Source organism: Trachymyrmex cornetzi, unplaced genomic scaffold (genome assembly GCF_001594075.2).
Source record: "Trachymyrmex cornetzi isolate Tcor2-1 unplaced genomic scaffold, Tcor1.1 scaffold439, whole genome shotgun sequence".
Lineage (NCBI taxonomy): Eukaryota > Metazoa > Arthropoda > Insecta > Hymenoptera > Formicidae > Trachymyrmex > Trachymyrmex cornetzi.
Window position 1 is genome coordinate 243,008 of NW_017299168.1, and position 16,877 is coordinate 259,884.

Here is a 16,877-nt window from a genome sequence, read left to right on the forward strand (position 1 = left end):
ATAGCCTCAGGATAGCGCCGATACCGGAGGTCGGCCGGTGCTCCCTCGAGACGTAACAATCGAATTTATACCCCAAAGCTCTGATTGGACGACTCGTTATTCCCTGTTTCCTGTGCCTATTGCCTGTGTCTATTGTGTTTCCAGCTTTACTCTGCATACATGGTTTTCGATACATGATTTGATTAGGGTTAGGTTATTATATACTCATGGGTGTGTAATAACCTAACCCTAATTAAATCATGTATCGAAAACCATGTATGCAGAGTAAAGCAGGAAAAAATTTTTTTGAATCGTTATTGGTTAAAGATCGACCGCTACCTAAAACCTATCGGAGGTTACTCAGGGCCATGATGAGAACATATGTCAAGGTCAAGGTCATCGACGTAGTGTCCGTTAATGTATATAATTACCAAAGTTAGTACTAAAACTGATTGCATTCAATGAATAAGATTTCAAATAAAACTTTGACATGTGTAATTTCATTGTTGCTTGTGCTTATTATTCTAGTTTTAAATAGTTATTGATGCTTTTGTTCTGTTATAATATATACCTTATTATAAACAGTTTGACATATGTAATGTAATGTGAGAAATAAAATAGTCATTAAAACGAATTCAAATTGGGTATTTAAAAAGTAGATGGCATATGTAAATGTCCATGTATTCCAATGATCTCCAAGCAAATAATACATTGATTGACAGAAACTTAAAGCTTTGTTAAAGTACCATACCATCTGTATTAACATTTGTACTTTGAATACTTTGTTTAGTTTGCGTGATATAAGGCATAGTTGTAGATGGACGTGCCTGTAAATAAATTGTAAATGTTATAATTAATCAAATCGAGATACATACACGTGTTACGTCCAACGGACTCACGCAGCCTTTTTTTTCTCTTTCTCACGGAGACCTGGAGTTATCAACGCGTAAGACAGTTAAAAAATAATAAAAATTTTTCTCACGAAAAGTTAAAAGCAAAGACTTCAGTATCTCCTCATTAACGTCAGATAAAATAAAGTTAGAATCGGTGAACGCAGGAAGCTAATGAGCATCGTCGATGACACCCTGCTCCACAACGCTATTAAAAATGATAACTAACGTCAGTGAAAGCCCGATACTGGCGCCTAAACATTTTTCTGACGGCAAAGTCGCGGACGATTCTCACAATGTTAGCGACCATAAAATATAAAAGTGACACGCGACGTCCAGGGGAGGTGTTTGGGGGCCCGTGCCGACAGTGCACGTGCGCTCGTCTTAATCGATGCACGTTCATATTCCCATAATTTAAAGAGGATCGTAAAATTAAGACATTGACACTTGTTGACACAAAACCGACTCCTTTCCTCCCCCACAATCTCGACCAATCCAGAAGCCAGAAAAGTGTCTCACCACCTAATTAAAACCCCACCAATCAAGGGAAAACTAATATATAAACCGCTGTTCCGCGGCCCTCAGAGAGAAATTTTGCGGAACTTAACACAGAGACAGACAGACGGAGACAAACAGAACCTTTTCCCGGAGTCAACCCGCTAAATTACACATTTCTTTTCGAAATCTATTCGTTAAAGCCCAGAACTTAGAAGCAGTGCGGGAGAAATATTATCAACCTCGCTTACTTGGCCAGCGAGATTTAAAAATTTAGAGTCAGTGCTGAAGAAACATCGTTAACCTCACACATTCTGCCCAGAGAACTTCCACCGATCAGCATCTCAGTAATAAGTCAAGTGTTTCTATTCTCTAATCCCCCTCGTTTTTTTCTTTCAGTAATTCATTTCAATATTTCCTTTGTTTCTTTTAATTATTTATTTATTTTTATTTGATTCTTTTTATTTTTTTCTTTCTTTCTACTCTCTTTTTAAGATCCCATGTTCCAAAAGAAAATGAAACATTACAGTCTATATACGCTATAATTTCAATCCCTGTCGCTATTCCCCTCGCGATAATTGATCGATCCTGTCGATCAGTCGGATGTGTCCGCCCGCTAATACTATCATCGTCCAAAGAAAATTAGTCCAAAGCCTCTCAGATCCACTCACCAAAACTCCCTTTCCTTTTTATTCTCTCGCTATCCTCTCCGTAAATCCTCCCTTCTGTCACACTACATCAATCACACACTCACACGCATCATTCAATTACAAAATAAATAATCAACTACGTAATGGTAACTTTAATTTTAAATAATCAACGTAAATTAAAAGTTTGACTATTTATTTCCGAACAACACCTCCTTATATTCATAACGGCAAGACCACGATTGCACTTGCTCTTCTCCCCGGCTATTTGGATTCATTTCCAAGCCCGAAAATAAGAGCATCGAACGCACTGGCATATCTGGTGTCAAAATGTGCCCTCACGGCACACAGACCCAGTTTGCGCCTTTAGCACTTGCGTTCGCCTCGAGGTCCGCTCAGAGGAGCATCGACCTCGAGAGAGGCTTCCACTTCGTCCCCCTTTAGACCACCGGCTCTCCTAGAGCCTAAGGACGAAGTGAAGTGCCTCCCGTTGAGTAGGTCCTTCCCCTAGCTCCCTTACGGTCCGGAGTTTGGACCCGACGATACGGCGATTCGGTTCGCGTTACGTTCACTCCCTCAGGTTCCATGCGTGCAGAGCCTTGGACGTAACACACGAGAAATACTAAGGAAATTATATTTTTAACGTAGAATTCGATATAAACTATAGTGTTTTATTACTTGCGGTACACAACGTGTAATTGTTTCACCTAATTGAAATTAATTATTCTTATATGAATATACATATATAAGGTGTCTTATTTCAACTGAAAAGTGTATATCAGATAAAAGTTAAACGATTTTGATGACATGATACTTTTAATATTTTTTAAACATATTTTGTTACATTGTTTTTTTTTTAGGAGGAGAAGCCTCTAAAAGATGTTACTGTACAATTTAAGGATGTATTAGACCTGCAAAGAAAATTAAATTTGGAAATATGTTTAATATTTTCATTTCAAATAAAATATATACATCTGAAAGTTATGTGAATAAGATATTTTTTTGTTTAATAATATATTCTTGTAGATTATTTGTTTAATGGTTATTATTTTTAGTTTATAAATTAAAATTTTTTTAATCTTAAAAAAGTTTACATTTCTCTTGTATAAGTATTATACTTTAAATATTCACATAAAATAATTTATGCGAAGTTTTATTGAGTTTCACTGATTATTGTTACAAAGATATAGAACAAATAAATATTTTGTTTATTTAATGGACAACCAGTTCGTGCATGGCAATGTAATTCAACATAAATAATCCTGAATACATAATGCACTTTTATTAACAAATTGAGATTTTTAACATTCATTCCATATATTGCATTTTTATATATTTTTATTAGAACACCGATTAAAAAAATACTACTACTTAATAAAATAACTTATGATCCAGATAGTGAACGATCACTTCTGTAGTATTATTTTTAAACGTGATTTATGATAATAATGTGTAATTTTTTGATAATTTTGTTTTCACTTTGAAAGTATGCATAAAACATCCTTAATTCTCTGCTTCTACATTTAATCGACTAAAATACCTATTCAAATTTAAATTTTTTTCCACCATATAATTTTAAGGGGGTAAAGACGAATAGTCATGTTGTACATCGACTTGCACACCGAAGATTTATGTGTCATTTACATCACAACATACTACTACATCAATATCTCACACATATGTTGGTACTCGTAAATTTTCGTATAACAATAACGTTCTAATTGGACGTCTAAGTTCAATTTTAAGAAATCCACTTTGGTTTTTCGTGCAAACGACTATTCTGTGAATTACTATTTCATAAATACAGATTGCACAGCTTTTATATGAAACAAATATTGTTACGACGTAAGCTCTGGACAACCATATTGGACTAAGAAATGATAAAGTAAATCTTAATTTCGAAATTTTTTTGTCGTTTTCAGCATTAAGATTTTGCTTCGCAGATCGTATTAATGCGTATACTTTAATCCACGAAAAGGATTTTCGAATAAGTAACAAAAGAAAAGGTAATTGTTATACAAAAATTATGTGTATTTCGATAATACAGATGACTTTAAAATTTACTTCCTTCATAAAGGACTCATCTTTCCCCTGCTTTATGATATTCTAACTTGGCTATATTTTTCTTATATTAATTTCGTTTTGAAAGCAGAATATGTGTTTCAAATTAGAGAATATGTGTTTTAAAATAGAGAACTTGTCTGCTTTACTACATTTTGAGAAGAAACGAAGTATGAAATATACCTTAATATCATCAATATTATCTGAAAGTACTCGTATATGTCAGGATTATTGAAATTTGCGAAAGGTTGCCCATTTTCTAAAGTTTTAACAAAAAAATACATAGGAACAATGAATAATTCTGTTAAACAAACAAGTATATATTATTTTTACACCTGATTTATCTCATTATTCTATTCATAAATTATTAGCATATTACGATTATCAAAAAATTAATGCTTTCCGAGATATTTAATGTGTCATGTCAATTATATGTGCCAGAGAAATGTGTCTATAATATCTCGTAAATTATTGGTTCTTTATATATCTAACTTAATACCTTTATATGCAGAATAATTATAGAGAAATCATATTACGTAAAAAATCCCATATTTCCTTTTTAAAAAGCGCGGATAAACGTTATATCTTTTTCATTGCGTCTCTCATCGTATCTCTATTTAGAAAAGAATATCGTGATCACAATAGACCTCGCTCGAAGTAGTTGCACTTTCATAGAAAACATTTCTTTAATACTTTTTGAAATATGTCGATGTGAAAGTTAGATTGAGACAATCTGTATACATATATACATTCGCATGCATGTGTGTACACAGTAATTCTATTAGGCAATTATTACATTATAATCCATATATATTGATTGTGATCTTTAGCTTCTGTTATCCGCTGATGCACAAAGATGGATCTGTTTTGTCTTCTGTAATCTGCACTACTTTCGAACAGATCACAATAGAAAGCACGTAAACGTTCATTGGCTCGATGAAATCTGGAGCTTATGCATCTGAATTAAAAAAGACTTAGTTATATCTTTTATTAAAATTATAACATACGCATTACGTATAAGCACATTAACGCTAATTGCGGTAATAAATAATCAGAAGTCGGACTAAATAAGAATTTAATTATTAGATGTTGAACTTAATTCCTATCGTTTTTCGTTTCCAAAATTGATTTGTTTCGAACGGAAGATGAATGAATACCTTAATCAAAGTAATTTCCTCCATTTTCAACTTTATTACTAATTAATAATACTTTATTAATAATACTTTGATTAAGGTATTTCCCTTCGAAATAAATCAATTTTGGAGACGAAAAACGGCAGGAATTAAGTTCAACACCTAATATTTACTTTCTGTGTTTCAATATAATATTTAATACATATATGAGGAGCAGAATTTTAAAATGTATTTTACCCAAAATTTATAATTTTCAGATAACGAAAAGGAACCCGCCTGAACACTACACTGTTAAATATTATAGGGTCAAATTAACTCAATGTGAGTGGCCACTGCTCCTACTAAATAACATCCTTCTTTTTTACTAAAACAATGGTTATATTTGACACTATACAGTATCAATTTAACATTATATAATGTCAAATTTAATTATCATTTTAGCAAATAATAACGATATATTTAGTAGGAACAGCGGTGACTCACAATGAGTTAATTTGAACCTATAAAATTTAACAGTGTACGCGCCTTACAGGAAATAACAATTTATCAATCAGTAAGCTGAGAAATGTTAAACGAAATTGCTAAACAATTGTTAAAAACATTAAACGAGGTTTTAGAGGTAAAAAACATTGATTTTTTTCTGTTTTTTTAAAGCTTAGCCTTAAGAAGATCCCATAAAAACGTATTATGGAAGAAACGAAAATTTTTCAAAATATGCGAGATAAAATGACGGGGTGTTTGAGGCCACTTGATCGATTCAAATAGCGCGTATCAATCAATTGCTATAACCGGCGCTCGCCATTATTTATATTCAACCTTTCAAAACTATTCTAGAACGGTTCTACCCAACAGAGCAAAGTTTCGATCCTTTCTGAGTGTCACTATCGCTCCAAACGGAGCGGTGCTTGTACTAAAATGTTTCAGAACTTTATTCGCGTTTTTCTTTACCATGTTTCGAATATAGTAATCACGATTCCAAAAAGACTATTAGTCCGATTGACTTTGACTTTTACTTATACTCAGAGAACATGTCATTATCGCCTAGATTAGAATTAATAGTCTATGTTAATTTGTTCTATTTCTTTGATTGTCAAATAACAAGAAAAAAAAATGAAAAAAATTCGAAATATTTTTTCAAACTGCGGAGACGTAGCGTCAATTCAATCGTATTATAACTACCTGTCGACATGCGGCGCAGCTCTCTCTTACAATCCGAGATCGAAGTTACTTTTACTGTCAATTTTGTATATAATAGTTACTTTTTTATGACGATTTTACTGTTACTTTTTATGTTACAATTTTACGGTTAGTTTTGCCGTTACTTTTTTATGACGACATATGTCAAGATCAAGTTCATTGGAAATGAAAATTCTGATCATATATTTATTCGATTACATTACTCAACATTACTACCTTCACAGCGTTTTTTTAAAGATGTTCATCTCTTACGAATATTTAATAATAAAAAGTAATGATTAATTATTTATTATAAATATCCGTTGTTTAGTATATTTTTAATACTCAAGGTATTGTATATACATGTTTTGTACAAACAATACAAACAACATACATATGTTGTCAAGATCATGGTCATGACTTCCATTGTTTATATGTTAATAAAAGATCGTTATGTATTTCACACTGTAAAGATTTTGACGCACAATGTCAATAAAAATAGCTTACAAAGTAAATGTATACACATGTATAATACTAACCCAAGGATAGCTGCAGAGATCAGAGCACTTAAGGCAATAACATTTGACGGATATTTGATCAGAAGCCCAGTATACATCAGAATAACAAATAAGGGGAAATTTATGTCAATATTTGAATACAAGGAAAAAATAAAATTATTAAACGTTAAGTAATAAAAAACGTATACAATCCATCCGATTATTATTTGAATTATCCAATTACGTAGCCCATGGTATTCCTTTGGTGTTCCGAGAACTTCCAATGTGTGGTCTACTATAGCAAGTTGACGTAAACACTTTTTCAATTCCTTTAAAAAAATCATATTGATCGATTATGCGGCATAAAGAAATTATTGTAATTTTATATTAGAGTAAAAACTGTTATTGCAATGTTTACACTGGATGCGACAGATAAACACTGAAAAAATTTTCTGGTAGAAAATGGATGATTCAGAAATTTCTGATTAAATTTATTAGAATTCTAGTTGAGGTAGCCGGAATTCTGGTTGATATTATATTTCTGGTAAAATCTACTAGAATTCTTATTTTTACCAGAATAATTATATTAATCAGAATTTTAGTTATCTTAACTAGAATTCTAATAGGCGTAACCAGAAAATTCTGATTCGTCCATTTTCTACCAGAATTACTGTTTAATCCAACCAGACCATTTTTCTCAGTGAAGAGTTACATTATAATAATGTAAGCATTAAAACTTTTTTTTTAATTTAATTTAGTTTATTGTTGTGGAAAAGATTACATGCTAACAGAGCAATAAACATAAATATATAATACGTTAGATAAGACTATAGTAGCTTGCAAATGGTGTTAGGCGTCAGCAAATCTGCTATTACAAAGCCTTTCAGCAACAAAAAACCGCGACTAAGCAACGATACATGAGTGGTGAAACAATAGTTAAAATCATATACATACTCACGCATACACACACGCAAGCACCTACATATATCAATCATGTCAGTCTCGTTTAAATACTGTGAGTGACGTGACGAAACGCGAGGCAGCAGAACAAAAGCAGGACAAAGAGGGAGATGTTTTTATTAATACAGTAAGAGAATTACAATATTTGACCGAGGTAGGAGAAAGCAGCACGGAACTTAGTGGAACGATGAATGAGAAGGATAAGTAATTTTGGTATCTGGTTACAAGGGGTTAAAAGTGAAATGAAGTTCAGAGTTCAATTGAAGCCATTATCACCTATTATTGCTGACAGTCATGCAACAAGATTTAGAAAATCGAGTGCTGAGTTCCATTGAATTCCTTTTACTTTTCTACTACAGGTACTATGTTTACCGCCCACTACTGAGGTGAATAACATCTTGGAAAAATTCAATTCTTTTCACCAGAGTTTACGATGGATGTGAGGAGTAATACTATTAATTTTTGAGACACTACTATTCTTTTAAAGAATGACGGTCTAATTTTTGACTGGTACAAAAAACCAGGATTGTTAATGTTACATAAAAAAGCAACGAAGTTACTAACTTCGTTACTTTTTTAGTATCGAATGAGTAACGGAGTTACTTTTACTAATGAGTAATAGTAATGATAACTAAATCACAATTTTCAGGAACTAATAACGAAATTTTACGTCTTTTTTTCGTTATTCCGTTTATATAGGATTATTTTAATAAGGACGTGTTTACACCTTGGCGGAAAAGCAGAAAGCAGTGGTTAATCAGAACTCCCGCTGGTAGAAAGTACAAAATGCCAAAATTGATGGCACTGTCTAACAGACGGACATATTAAGCAACAGTTACCTCTATTATTAAACAAAAATTCTAGATTTAGCGATACAAATTATATATAACTTAAGTTAAGATATATGTGCAAATTTAAATATGTAGGTATATATTAAAGTGTATCATATTAAAAAGCAAATGAAGAACTAATAAAATAAAACAAAAAAATATATTAATAAACGATTTGTTCTTATGTAGTTATAATTTGCATAAATGCAATAATTTTTTTTAAATAACGAAAAAGTAACGATTTTTCCGTTACTTTAAGTGACAATAACGCTTTACTTTTAGAATCGATAACGAGTAAAGAGTAACGAATTACTTTTTACCGTAAATAACAGTAACTGTAACGCGTTACTAAAAAACGGTAAGTTTAACAACCCTGTAAAAAGACCCACGTTCTCGGGCAGATTTTTGAAATTTAAATTTTTTGATTAAAATTGTATTAGAAAATGACTATCCGTTGAAATTTATTTTTGAAACATTGTCTGATAGGATAAAAAAATTAATTGAAAAATCCAATTATAGTTATAAGATTTCTACTAACAAGATTAAAAAAGAACAAATCAGATGGTTTACAATTCCTTCCATCAATGGAATATCTAATAAGTTCTGCAAATTTATTAATGAGCTGTATTATAGGGTTGCTCATTATAGTATCATTAAATTTAACAAATTTATTACAATACACAAAGATCCTTTGCAAAGATTTTCCAAAAGGAATGTGATTTACGAGATCGAATGCGATGGTAATTGCGATTCCTATATAGGCCAAATGGGAAGAAAACTAAAAACGAGATTAGCAGAACACCGTAACCATATACGTAGGTTTACATCCTCTCGTTCAGTTATCACAGAGCATAGGGTGTATTGCAATCATGACTTCGACTGGGATAATGTGAGAATTTTGGATACTGAGAGAAATTGTAATAAACGAACAATGTCGGAGATACTCTACATAAATCGCCAATCAAATTGTCTCAACATTCAAACTAACACTGAGACATTAAATTATGCTCACATAGAAATTCTCAACAAGTTATAATATGTTTATTTTTATAATTGACCGATAGGCTTCTGTTATGATGACACATCTCTTTTTGTTTTAACAGTTACTATGTGACCAACATCGGAACAAACATGACAGTCTTTTTTGGATTTTAAATTATTTTTAATCGCACATTGATAATTGTGAATCTTAAATTTGTTTAATGGATTGACGATGTTTGGATTCGCGTGCTATCATGTTGGAGGTGGGGTGAGTTCTTGCCATTATTTATAAATAACATAAAATTAATCTCTATCTGTCCAAAAAATCTTGATACAAATAATATCTTGAGATCCACCATTTGCTCGACTCAGCTTTGCAACTGGTTTGCACAACATCAGACCATGTCGAGGATGGTTGTTTCTCACCGCATTTCCACTGCGACTACATAATTGGAAGAAACTACGATTTTGTGATATACAGGTCGACATAGTATTTAGCGCGATTAGCGATAATTATTACTGAAGCTGGCTCAAAACGTAAGCCGAAACGTACAAATCTAATTTATTATTCACAGAATGGCACAAGAAGAGGAGGAAAGCGGAAAAGGATTACATATGAGGACTTGCTGCGTGCGATTTGTAACGAACGAGCAGTTTAGCGAGAGGGCTGAATAAGATAGACTGCATAGCTTAAGTTTGACTGATTTTAGATCATGGTTGAAGGTATCGAAAGCCTTTTATAAATATTTTTCATAAATTTGTAATTGCCTATAATTGTGAACTTAAGACTCCTTTAAGGCTCTCATTTAAATATACTGTTAAACAAATGACAAGTAATATTAAAAGATCAAGTATTAGTGGCCGGGAGTACATTTTAAATTTTTACCTTAAAACGACACATACTAATGAGAATTAATGTAATGACGGTAAACAATTCGATATCATCGAAGTATATTGTTTTATGTATCTGGAAATTCCTGATGTATACTGGATAGTAAAAGAAGTACATAAGAAGGCTCCATTTGGCCAAAGCATACAGGCAAGAAATATATGTCCTAAGTTGTCCAACAGGATATTCGAACACGCCCAAATTGCAGAACACGCCGATGGTCATTAATGGTGCCAGCGCTCTTTCTAGTGTCTCTGTCATAGTTTCCGAGTGGTCGGCTAATATTTTAACTGAATTAGTTCTTGCTGCTCGAGACACAAACACGTTTTAATATTTTTTATAAGATTTTCAGAAATAGTTTTCGCAGTTTCTCTAAGAACGTTGTGAGAACTACACTGTAAGATATGTACACTGGGAGATATAACGTATGTTAAATGCCGTTCCACCAACAAGTATTGAACAACGGAATAGACACACAGATAATCTAGATTAGATTGTCTTTCTTTTCACGGAATTTTTATTTATAGGTATGTATATTAAGGCCACCCTTGTTGTGGATCACCCTTGAGAAAAAAATTCATATTTTTATCTAGAACGATATGAAACATTTAATGAAATATTTAATAGTTATGATCGATCATAAAGATTACATTATGGATGATTTTATTTCAATTCGGTACCGTTTTATATGTTTTAACTGTAATTAAATGAACTAATGACAATTGTCCACAATTAAACCTTATGGTATCACTTGCGGATCAGTTTCAAATGCTTTATCCTTTTTGGATTTAGTTTCAATTGAACATGATTAATTGACTTTTTTCATGAAGTCTAATGCTATTTACTACCTCCTGTAAAAGCCATGAGATAATTCTTATGATATTACACTTTGAATAAATTTTTATAGGTATATATCCTACTTTATACCTCATGTTTTATTATTTAACGACGTTAATAAAATGTGCAGCGTTAATGATAATAAATAAAAAACAGTTGACACTTGAAAAAGATAAAATATATGCTAAAAAATCTTGTGATATGCGTTATTTCATAGAAAATACTATAATTATTTAAATATACAACGCTATAATTATTTAAATATATAATGTTGTATAACGTATGTATATGCCCTTCAATCAGCAAGTATTGAACAATAGAATGAGCACACAGATAATCTAGATTAGATTGCATTTATTTTTGCGGAATATTTATTAATGTATTATAAGGGATAAACGATTATATACGTAACTATATTTACAACATTATACTAGGTACAAACGTTTAATGGATGCTTTTTACTCACATGGCTTCTAACGACACGTGTTGACTTGAAGCTGATAACTTTAATAAAATATTTTATATATTGAAGTTATACGTACAATCCGGGAAAAAATATATCTTATATAATTATATATAGGTAGAAAATATAAAAAATGTAAATATAAAATTATATAAAAAATTGACATATATTGACGTACAACTATGTGTACATAAGACAAGAATTTTGTAAACTCCGATCATTTCCAGAAACTTTTTGCGATTTCTTTCTAAAAAAATATTATAAGATTGATTGAATGAATTATAAGTATACATTTTGAATAATTTTAATTTAAGGATAAATTATTTAAGGATAATTTATCGACAATGATTCCATGTTGCTGATAAAAATCTAATCATCTATGTTTAACTCGTATATTTCTATGACAAACTTATGTCTAAAAAAATATATGTATTTATATTGCGCCGAAGTCTCTCCCGTACTTCAGGCCACCTGTTATCGATCGCCAAGAAATCAGATCACAAAAGAGGATCTCCCTCCAACATAGTGGTTTTGTTTTCAGGGCACCTATCATATAGAACAAATCAGAATGAATTTTGATCGGAATTATTCCGTTTTCTCTAGATTTCTATTGTGTTTAAAAAAAGGGAATAATTAATTCCGATCAAAATTCATTCTGAATAATTCCATAATACATCCTACAGTTCTGAGCTTTTAATACGTCATTTTTCAATAAAGTTCTCATTCCCGTTGTACTGTTATGCACATTTATCTCAGTGCGAGATTAATGTGTCCTCTATGCGAAACGTGCGAGCGTAACAATATATACACATATATCATAAGTATCTATATATGTGTAGAAAAAAAATTCTTCCTTAAACACGTTCATGTTAATTTACTCACGATAAGAGGTATAAATAATCCAGGCTAAGTTTCACACTTCTTGATGAAATATCTAGACTGATATAAAAATAATGTATCATGCAATGTAATAATACTGTAACAACAGTTGCGCCGTGATCCATGAGAGTTTTACAAATTTTCTGATTGCTTGCTGAACTGGCGATAATCGCGCATCTAAAGCAGAGAATCTGTGATTATTAAAATGAAAGATTAACTAGATGGAACTGTATAGCTTGCAGTAGAACGATTATTAATTTATAATGTGTCGCCAACGCATTTTCACCAGTTCTGAATACTCTAATACTCTATCAGCATTCCCGAGATCGTAAATCTGATATAATCTTTATTCTTCTTATTTATTTACGTGTTTTCTTTTTTATTTTCAAATTTGCTTCGAATTTTCTGAATTCTGATCATTCCTTGATCTACTTTACATATCTCGCTTAATTAACACTTAATTAATTTTAAATTTCATTTGCATTATAATATCCTAAACCATGATGTCCTATAATTTTATAGAATTAAATAAATTAAAAAAAAATTTATAGAATAAAATAAAATTTTAATGCGAACAGAATGTAGAATATGTGCTAAATATGTGAGAAGGTAGACGATTATGAATTCTAAATTCTCAGACTGAGCGTGCCACTTTTCTTCTTGTTTTTCTTAAATCTGTGATTTAAAATCACAGAATTTGGCCTAATAATTGCAAAAACTGTCGGAATCTTCATGACCTAATCATGGTGTTCATCAGACGCAATTGCAAAAAGTTAACTCCGTGGATACATCAAAACGCCGTAAATCCACGATTCTAATAGCAGTTATGGGTGACGGAAGCCAGAACCTCCGCCATCGCCTTGCCGGTCTCCTGCACCATGCTCTTCAGGTAACCCGTGTCTTTTTGCAGCAGCATGTGAGGATGATCGAATTCCTGCGTACAATATATAAAAGTTCGCAGTTTAAGAGATAGTTTATATCGAGACTATTATAAATAAAAAAGAAATGAAGCATTTTCTTAATGTAATCAGTATTAGTTATATAGTATTAGTTATATAGTCAAAAATTTTGTAAATCTGTATCAACTAATAAGTGGGTTACTCAACAAAAACTCTAATGAAATAATAAAAAAATGATCAAAGGGTAAATTCGCAGGATTCATATAATAAAATATTTATATAATTTATGTTGCTTTAAAAGATTGTAAATAAATTTCATAATCTGGAACAGGAAGTATAAAATATGTCACAAGAATGACCGATAAATAGTTACATTGATTTTCCACAACCACAGAAAGGAAAGATTTTGTGATCTACTTAAATTCATTCGATGGGCAGCTCTAATCATAAAATTCATAAAAAGACAAAATAAAAGAAAATTGACTCACCACCACGTTACCGTTGTCCATCACCAAGATACGATCGCTGTCCATAACGGTGTTGAGTCGATGACTATTGTTAGCACTGTACACTTCTCGAATTTTTTCCTGATAGTTGTCTGGATGAGTTCGTCTGTTCGCGGGTCCACATTCGCGGTCACCTCGTCCAGCACGAGTATTGGATTGTTCCTCACAATAGCTCGTGCCAAGCAGACCAATTGTCGTTGGCCAACGCTGAGATTGAAGCCGCCCTCATTGATGTGGGCTTCCAAGCCCATCTCCTTCAACTCGACCTCCTCAAGAGCCCACCATAGTGGTTTGTCCATATACGAATCGAACAGATCGAGGTTCCGTCTTAGGCTACCAGAGAACAGGAACGATTCTTGAGGGATAATACTGATCTTGGAGCGCAAATCGTTCAAGCCCTTCTGGCTTGTGTCGACTTCATTCATCTTAATCAGACCATCCGCATCGACCATGTGGAAGAGCGCATCAGAGATGACTTGCCGGCGCCGGTTCTGCCAACAATGCCGATTTTTTCCCGTGGAAAGATAACGAAACTGAGATTTTTTAGCACTGGAGGTTCCAATGGCGCATAACGCAGGAACGTGTTTTTGAATTCAGTCTGGCCTTCTTGCGGTCATTCAGATTTAGGTTTCTTATCAGGGACACTCTTGAGAGGGAGTTTGCTATCTATTTTGCTGAAAAGTATCAAAGTAGGGAATGCGGTTTTAATTTAAAGAGACTGGAATGAGACTCCATATTTCTAAAACTTATTTATAAAGCTTATGAATTTGAGTGCTTATATAGGTAAAAAAAGTACGGAACATCAATATCAAAAAAATCATAAATTAAAGAATGTAAGACATAAATCAAAGATCCAAGATTTACAAATCCAACGCTCTAAGAACTAAGGTTTCATGTATGCACAGAATTTGAAGGTGTCAAAACATTAAGAATCTATAATATACTATAATATCAAGATATTCAAAGAGAAGAGGCGAGTACCTGTACTCAAGGATACGCCCCACTGAGATCATATTCTCCATCTCGGCGCTTTGGCGCATGCCCCACTGAAACCACCGAATTAGATTGATACTCTGCGCCCACATATGCGCCGTTCATCAAACCGCGACTGTAGTTGTTCTGTAGAGGAAGCTTAGTGTATGACCATAGTAATATACAGCACGCAGAAAGCATTCAGCCATAAGCCAAAGGCGCACTAAAATGCAATAAAGATGCACCACGCGGAAGAATGGATATCCTGGTGATCATCGAACTCCTTTGTGAGGATCGCTTCTGCTCCAAAAGCGCGGATCATCGATAATAAAGGAGAATTTTATCGATTATTTTTAGACTATTACAGTTTTACTGCTGAGAATCAACAAAGAGTTGGTATATTTTATGTTATTAACTTTGTGGTCACGATGTGGATCTCCATCTTTTTACGCTTTTATTCATACATTCTCGAATTCTTTTCTAATAAGATTATTAATAAGTTTTACTGCCGAGAATTTTCAACGAGGTTTAATTTATTAACTGGCAACATTATAACACAGGACATGAAGAATACTGTTAACTATATAGATTTCCGACAATAATTTAGTTACTGTACATTGAGAATGACCCGATCGGTGTTGAAACGTATGTGTAATTATTTTTATGTTGTGGCTACTCGCCACTAGAGGTCCACGGAATTCACTCGGTTCGCGTAAGCACCGCGCCGCGCGAATCCCCTTTAAATAGAATATCATTCTGGATTCATTCCAGGCATTTAAGGCAAGTCCCACACTACATCGCCTTACTGATGAGTCTAGTAGTGTGGGACCAGGACGAAACGTTGCGGCCGACCACAAAGCTTCGAGTCAGGCCTCCTTGGTGGACATTTCCACAATGTGTTAAATTAAAATTTTTTGTTAAATTTCTAGCTCTTCGTCCTTCATTTATTCTAAATTGTTTTATACTTGTGGAGCCTTATTGTTACTTATTATTTAACCCTTGAACACTATACTATTTTCGCCACCTTATTTCACTACACATGGGTTACGGTAACCCTGGAGTTTTCTTTTACTTTTATCTTGAGATCTAATGCATCAATTTTAACTTCTTTTTTTTTAATCGATATAACAGACAGTAAGGAAAAAGAATATATACAATTACATAAGAATATCATAAAATTTCCGAAAACCAAGATATTTTGAAAAAAAGGAAAAAAGAAATTTCAAAATTAAAAAAAAAATTTGTTGTTCTTTAAATAAATTAGTTATTTTCCAAAAAAATAATACAAGGTTTTAATTTACAGAAATTGAAACATATTAAGTTATATTTTAAGAAAAAAAATACATTATTACGAATTATCCTAAAAAATATATTTATTCGACGAGGTTGAATTTGGGCGATTTTCAATACGATAAAGTTAGTGCAAAAGTCTTTATTATATGACATCCAAATATATAATACAAATGAAATTATTCATTGATTTTCGTGGAACAGGCGAAACAAATTTTTGCGACATGTTCCCCACATATTGGCTGTTGGCACTGCAAGCATATGTAACAAGTTTTCCTATCTAAACCCCTGGACAGAATGAACATCTTTGTTTTTCTATTTTGTTTACAGCTAATATATCGCGCGAATCTTGATTTTCTGGAATGTCTGTGTGTTTCATGAATTCTTCAATGAATTCGCAATCTTGTTCATATATTTACTTACAATTTGATTTCGAAATAAAAAACGTCATAACCACACAGGGTAAGCGTAACCAACACAGTAAGTTCATAGC

The 16,877-nt window shown here is 32.4% G+C and overlaps 1 pseudogene; it reads right to left on the bottom strand.

Annotated features, from left to right (window-relative positions):
• Positions 1 to 13,422: 13,422 nt before the first annotated feature.
• Positions 13,423 to 15,207, bottom strand: LOC108764563 (probable multidrug resistance-associated protein lethal(2)03659; annotated as a pseudogene).
• Between the last annotated feature and the right edge of the window lie 1,670 nt (positions 15,208 to 16,877).